The sequence below is a fragment of the Corvus kubaryi genome, unplaced genomic scaffold (genome assembly GCF_017639235.1).
Source record: "Corvus kubaryi isolate FWS band 111438036 unplaced genomic scaffold, C.kubaryi_AGA036_p1.0 37334, whole genome shotgun sequence".
NCBI lineage: Eukaryota > Metazoa > Chordata > Aves > Passeriformes > Corvidae > Corvus > Corvus kubaryi.
In genome coordinates this window covers 10,242,243-10,249,742 of record NW_024581108.1, presented here as the reverse complement: position 1 = coordinate 10,249,742, position 7,500 = coordinate 10,242,243, and the positions used below count along the sequence as shown (strand labels likewise).

Genomic DNA, 7,500 nt, shown 5'->3' with positions numbered 1-7,500 from the left:
GGAACCAGCGTCACCGGGGCCGGCCCCTCCCGGGTCAGCGGTAAGGGCGGGGAGCGCGGCCCCCACCCCACATCTGTGTCAGGAGAACAGGGATGGTGACGGTGAGGGCCGGACTGGGACAGACACCCGCAGCCTCCGGCATGTCCCCGCCCCGCGTGGGCCTGGGCCGCGCCGCCGGAAGCGGGGGAATCCAAGACGCACGGGATGCCCCACAGCGGGAAAGGGGAGACAGGTGTTGTTGGGTTGTGGCGGGGACCCTGCACCAGCTCTTCAGCTTCTGTTCAGCTCCCTTACCTCGGGCCGGCGCCAGCAGCTGGGGACCTACTCCTCTGAAGCGGGGTTGGCTTCATCCTGCTGCCAACAGCATTGCCCTAGGACAGAGGGCAGCAACGACCTACTAGAGAAATAAAATCTTTTGAGCCCTAGGTGATCAACAGATAAAATATTCTCCTCTTCCACGAATACTCCAAGCCCACAGCACCCCAATCACTCACATCCAGGCATCTTCAGGCTTTGCCTGCCCAGCGGAGAGAACAGAGGTTCTCAAGAAGGTACCTCGTCCTTCTCCCAGTTTGTGTTGGCTTGGTTAGAAAGGCGTGTTGGCCCGTGATTTCACAGTAAAGCAGGATTGGGCCCTCAAACAGTGGTTTTAAATGGTATGTCCCATTGGCCTACCCAATTTGAAGTGCTGGGACTCTTCCTTGTTCCTGTCACCAGGCAGGCTGACTTAGGTAGGTGTTGGATGCCTCAGGAGACCCCAGGCAGCCTGAGGAGGGGCCAGGGCCTCGTCTGTGCTAACATTAGGCACGACACCCGTGTGAAAGGAAGGGAGAAGCCGAGGTTGCCGCAGCTGCAACAACGGGACTAGGAGGTTCCAAAACAAAAGCCTGGCAATTGGGAGTAATTTCAACAAGGGCAGTGTGTCATGGAAACGAGGCTCATCCCTTAAACAAGGGTTAACTGCCGCAACAAACTCTTCGGGACAAGAGCAAAATCTCCATCTCTTGAAACCCTCAGGACCATGAGACTTTCTTGAAGGCACATTTTACTCGAACACAAATTATCTGGCTTAATGCCTTAGGACTGGATGGAGTTATACGGCCCTGTAATGCAGAAGGCCAGGCAGATGATTTAATGGTCTCTTCAGGCCTTAAGAGATGTTAACTTCCTCACTTTCCCGCCCGCCGGTACCAATTCATCCCCCTCGGCCGCGGGAACGCGGTGCGGTGCGGGCGAGGCTGGGAAGCCCCGCCCTTGGAGGCTGCCGCTCTCCCTGCTCTCAGCTGGGACCCGCCCGCTCGGCGCTGCCCCGGCTCCCTGTGCCCACCGAGAGGCATAGGCCCGGAGGAAGGGGCTCGGAGGCGTCTCCTTCCATCGCGGTGTCGCGGCAATTGCCCCCTTTGCCGTCTGGGGAGCGGGCAGAGCTGCCTGGCCGCTGAGCACACGAGGGTTTCGGGATGGCGTGTGCAGCCGCCCGCCCCGTCGGGCCTCGGGGCCTGGCGCGGGGTCCCCAAGGCGCGGAGCAGAGCGTACCCCAGCACTGTCTCAGTGCCGCTGGGGCTCGCACCCTGAACGACGGCCAGGCGGGGATGGCCCTTCGGCACGGGCTGCCCCGGGAACCCTGTCTCCATTTCCGAAGGGCCAAGCCCCAGCGGGCGAGACCTCGTTTAGCATCGACCCTCACTCCTTGCAGGGAGCGGGCAGTGGGTCTGAGGGTGCTGTTGCTGCTCCAGGGGCGGGGAAGGGCTGTCCGTGCCACCCGACCCCGCCGTAGTGCACCGGCTCCGCCAGCGCCCACGGACGCGGAGTACCCGGCCCGGGGCGGCGGCGGGCGGGGAGGGCTGTCCCGCCTAAACGGGCAGTGAACCTGCTGCTGAGGCACTCTGCACGGAGAAATGGGGGCATCCGACAATTCCCCCGGGCGGAGAGGGGAGCCTCCGGCGGGGAGAAACCCAGGCGCCGCTGCCCCCACCGCGAGGGTGGGCTGGCAGCCACGCCGCCGGGCATCCCTGGCCACGGCACCTCTCATTGCCCTGGACACCTCTAAGGCTGCTGGAGAGTGCCGTGGGGTCAACAGTGGCTCCCCGAGCCCATCCTTACCCAGCGCTCCCGTCTGCAGAAAGAGCGTTTATGTTTACAGTGCTGGGACTGGAGGGACATTTACAACAAAACAGTTCGGATTCCTGAGGACGTTTTCTCTTCCAGCTGCTTGCTAAATATAGCTCACGGCAATGCACTACCCAGCACCGTATCCTCACTCTGGCACTTAAGGAAATTCAAAGTCAAGCTAGAGAAAAAATCAGTGGACATAAAAGCAAGACAATCTTAAGGAAAACAAAATTAGCATCGAGTATTTAAAATCCGCGTCTAGATTAAGGTCACCCGAATAGTGAGAAGGACCGACTATTCGTATTTTAAACCAGCTGTCTTTTCTATGGAGACAGTTGTTTGCCTCCTGACCCATCGATAGCTTATTAATACAACTTAATTCTGCAGTTGTTTCTGTTTAAAGAGTGTTTGGAGCGAATTGTTTCTTTTGTTTATGATCAAACAAACGAGGTCTGGTAATCTTATGTTTTATCTTCCTAACATATGGAAAAGCTATTTATCCCAGCCAATCACAATAAAGTGAAGAAAACCCCATTTTATGGAAAGGTATATATCACAAGTTTGTTCATCATTAAAGATATGATTACCAGTGAAAACCCTCCAAAAGTGGCACATTTATGATTCCAGGAACAGATGGGGACATCCATTTTCCTTGCAAATACTTTTGAAATTGCTCTACTGGTAGCAGTATAAAAATGATATACAGATGCCAGTGCCAACGAAGCCGGGACAAGAGGTCCAGATTTACACAGTAAAAGCTTCACATGCGCTCTGTCAGCTTTGATTGATCTGCTCTATACCTCAGAAACTTGTTGACTGGGAAAGGAAACAGCGCAAATAATTCACTGCAACAAGGCAGATAATTCACCCGGCCAATCGCTCCGCTCCGCTCCTCCGGGCGGTGACATACGAGTCCTCCTGCCGCACAAAGAAGCATCATTCTCCAGCGTGAACAGCGGTCGGTGTCATGGAGGGGGGAAGAGGGGGAGAGAGAGAAAGAAAGGTGAGAGAAGTGAACACAAAAGGAGAGGCGAGAAAGGAGAAGTTGCTTTTGGGCAAGGGGCACAGCCGTCTTACCTTTTCCGTGCTGAGTACAGGCCGAGCCATTCAGCCCCAATTGTCATTATCATATTGATTAAGTTCATCAGAGAGCAATTTTAGGTTTAACGCCAGCGGATTGGGAGAGGGAGCAAAGAATTATCTAAGAAAAGCACAACATTCTTACCTCAGGGACGTTTCCCTGTTCCAGTTCATTGAGGGAGTTGATTAAGTTTAAATGAAGCAGACACTGGATAAAAGTAAGGGTATTGACCACTGGGCAGCGCGGTCTGCGCTTGAAAAGGCCTGATACATGCAGAAAAGCAAGATTTGCTAAATGCTCTAATCTTCAATCAAATCTTACATCAATACAGACAAAGTTTGGTAATGAGAGATTCAATGAAGCATGCGGGAGAAAGAATTAATCCTCTTGGTCTAAACTGGGTTCAACTTTGAAGCCTGCTCCGAAGGAAAGACAGTTATCTAAATGCTAAATAAGAAACTTATTGTACTTTTCATGGCATGCTAATCTTTTGTCTATTTCATCTCTATTATTTGTATGCTTATAGGCGGCAGTTGTCATGGTGATTATATCAAACCACTTCTGTGTGGATGGCTGCGAGGAATCAGGGCCTCCCTCCAGCCGTCCGCCGGGGCCAGCCCGCCCGCCCGCTGCTCTGTGCGCCCGCGGCCGGCCCCGCACCAGCGCCCCGCCGTTCGGCCCGCGGGGACACGGGCGGGGCAGGAATCGCCTCCCTGGCACCGGCAGCGTTTTGACAACACCGGCCCCTTCCTCCCTCCTTTACATCACCCAAACCATAGGGATCTCCCTCCATGAAGAGGTACTTCTTTTTCCTCCTTCTTTTTCTCTCTTTTTTTTTTTTTCTTTTCTTCTCCTTTTTTTTTTTTTTTTTTTTTTTGGTGAGCTTGCCTTGATAAGCTTTTGATGTCACAAATCAAACACTCGCCAGGAGGTAGATAATGGGGAGTGTGATCTCCTCTATTTGTACATAGACAGCGCTTTTGCACCGGCGCTGCCTTGAACCAGTGTCAAATTCCCCGGGCTTTGTTGGACTCTGCCCGCCGCCCCCGGCCCAGAGCCCGGCTCCGCGGGAGGGGCCTCCCCGCTCCCCGCCCGGTCCCACCGGGAGCCGCGGCTGCCCTGGGCCGGGGCAGCCCCTGACAAGGGGAATTTAGATTCATGTTATGCAAATGCCGAGGTGAGTGCAGACACTCTAATCGCGAAAGGTTTGAAGAAAGAGAAGAGGAGCCGGGGGCAGGGGGCGGGAAGAGAGGAAGAGCGCAAGGATTTATCTTTCTTTTTTTTTTTTTTTTTTACTGCACGTCGCTAACACTTGAGGCAGGCAGCCGGCCCAAGGGCAGCGCTGCGGGACGGGCTGGGGGCACCGGCCGCCCCGGCAGCCCACGCCCAGCAGAGCCTGGTAGAGCTATCGTGGCGGGGGGGGAAATTTCCAGGGTATCGATCCTAATTTCTCTCCCGGTGCCCGTGAGGCACGAACAGAGGCTTTTTGCACAGCTCCTGAGGGGAGGGAACCAACTCAAATAGGTGGGTGCGGGATAGAGGGGGCCTTCCCCCGGCTTGTTCCCTGCGGCATTATAATCTGAGCGCACAAGGGTGGCACCCGAGCTTTTATGTTTTTTACAAAAGTTGCCAAATTAAGGTCGGATTAGGGCTCCATTCAGGATTTGTGGGCTCTTTAGAGGCTGGGAGCTGCCCGTACAGCCCGCTAGTGCTTATGAAAAGCTTAAAAAGTAATAAAAGGGGGAGTGATCCCGAGAGAAAGTAACATGTATAACTCTTATTAAAGGAGCAGCGAGCGGGGCTGTGAACTTGAATAACTGTTTTGAACTTTAATTTGTTCATTAACAGGATTTGCCCCTGACTGTGAATGTTATTACTTCTCTTAAAAGCGAGGTGCAAATGCAAAGCCATAATGAAAGAGCCTGGCAAAAAGTTAAACGCCTCGTAATTACACTAGCCTCACTGAAAACTTAAAGTAACACAAAAGTGAAGAAAACGGGAGCCGGGTTGATGCTCTACCAGCGCCCCAGCCTTGCACAACGGTGGCGATGAGCTCCGGGCCCCAGCTCCCGACCCTATCAAATCCCGATAGCTCCCTAAATCCGTATGCACAGCAGTTGTGTTTAAAGAAGTTTAAATCCCCATAAAACATTAAAAGAAAATTCCATGTTTTCCTCGGTGGGGGAAGCCTGGTTTATTCCTCCGACTGTCCTAAATCTTGAGTGAAACACTGTGTCTGAAGTCTGATCTAATCTGCATGTTTGTATCCTAAACAGTGCACATTAGCTCCTCTCTACCCCATCACATCGATAGGAGATAAAACTCTGGAGCACGGCAATAAAACAAATTACTCCTCCTCTCAGAAGGTATCTGACTTTGTACCAATGCGTTTGCCAGTTAGCTCCGCGCTGACTCTCGTTTCATCTGTCAGTTATCCCTTTCCCGGGCTTGTCAACCGCGTTTTTATAGATTCGCTTGTGATCTGCATCCTTCCTCAACAGGAACATGCAGCCAGGTCGCAATTAAATATACAGATACACGAGCTGTTAGCAAGATTCCGCCCTCCCATCCGCAGCCGAGCCGAGGAGATGATTGCCTTGTCACTTCTCCTTTAGACTTAAAGCGCCTTAAAATTCGCCGGCGGAGCCCCGTGTTCGGTAGCCCGGCGCTTGCTTTGTCCGCCTCCTCTCGCCCCCGACGGCTCCTTTGAAGTCCTCCCTTCAGCGGCTCCCGGCGGCGCCGCGCCCGAGCCCGCCCCGCCCCGCACTGCCCCGCACCGCCGGCACGGTGCGTTCCTCGGCAGCGGGGGCTCGAGAATGGGTTCGGCCGGTCTTGGGGGGCTCCCCACGCTGGGGAGACACGCCCAAAGCGGTGGACAAGAAATGCGACGTGTCCCGGCAAGGCCCAGAGCGGCCGGACAAGCGAGGCTCTGCCAACACCGCCGGCAGCCGGCACCTCCTCCGGCCGGCCGGATGTGCTTTGCAGCGTAGGTGCATATGGAGAATCCCGATCGAACCAGGTTTGCAGTCATCTTTAAGAACAGAGGAAAAGCAAGACGGCGCCTCATTGAGGAAGCGAGTGTGAAAACCCTTCTACTAGTTTAAAATGCTTTCCTATTTCTACAGCTGCCTGCACCATAAGGAGATTATACTATTTTAACACTAACAACTGGAGCCGCTTCAATTAGACCACTATAAATAAACGCCCTATTTTATGTCTAATTACTTTCTTTTTATGTTTTAAGCAGCATTAATCTCATTTAAAAAAAACAAACAAACAAACAAAAAAACAACGACCCACAAAACTGTTTAATCGAACTGGTACTCAGAAAAAAAATTACCATATTACTCACAAAGCACATAACTTCAACTCTACTTGCCAATTCTAGCGTGGACAGTCAGCACTGTCACCCCAGGGAAGATCTGAAAGCCCGGCAAACCCAGCTACCGTTTGAGAAGCAATAAATACAGTCTAGGCTTGACCAAGAAAACAACAGGCAGGACGGGGATACCATTTTCTGTGCTTCAACTCATCAGAATCGTAGTGTTAACTTGGAACTGGAAAAAAACTTGCTAAAATAACCAGGTCCCAAGACAGTAACATCTTAACCAAAAAAACCCCACCCTTCTTCTACACCTGTAGATGAAGCAGCAGGCTGGGCAGGGCATGAAGCATGGGTGGGGCATGTTTCCTGCAAGAAACAGGACAAACCCACACAGTGCCGTTCAGTGCCACATCTGAGGGGCCTTCAGATCCCATCGTCCTGCCACTGTATCGCAAAAACTCTGCACACAAGCAACAGGGCAGTTATCTGACAGTGTCCTTGAAGGAAGAGTTCCAGCCTTCTCACCAAGCAAAGGAAAAGCGTTCCTGGCAAGGGTTGCTAAGTAATGCATACCCAAGCTGTAATCTGGTAAATAGTTCGAGACCGTCCTGGGAACAGGAGCATCACCTCGGCCTTGACATGGCCACACACACCAGTACAGGCTGCCGTGCTCGAATGGCTGTACTGTGGTGCAGCCACACAGCATTTCTCCCAGGACCAGGGCAGGAACTGCCAGTGTGTTGTTACTTCCCCCACATCTCGCGTCTGACGACTGCTTTACATTTGAAGACAGTTTGATATAACAGAGATATATCCAAGGCTTTGTCAGGCACTGATTAAATTGTTCAACTTCACCAAGCAGGCTTGATTAACCACAGACTTGGAGCTGGATGTCACCTTCCTACGAGCACCACAAGCCTACCTATGAACAGGAAAGCCTACCTGCAGGCTGGCGGGAGGATGGCAAAACGGAGCCTGCAGGAGA

General features: G+C 52.8%; 1 long non-coding RNA gene across 2 annotated transcripts in view; it reads right to left on the bottom strand.

Moving 5' to 3' along the window:
* The window catches only part of LOC121665675, an 11,999-nt gene extending 4,505 nt beyond the window's left edge, over positions 1-7,494 (bottom strand). The window contains exons 1-2 of one of the 2 annotated variants that reach the window (XR_006016454.1): positions 2,101-7,494; positions 295-397 (exon numbers count right to left, since the gene is read on the bottom strand). This is a non-coding gene — a long non-coding RNA (uncharacterized LOC121665675). Of the gene's footprint in view, positions 1-294 lie in introns of both variants that reach the window. The other variant, XR_006016453.1, reaches the window with a different exon arrangement.
* Positions 7,495-7,500: the final 6 nt, after the last annotated feature.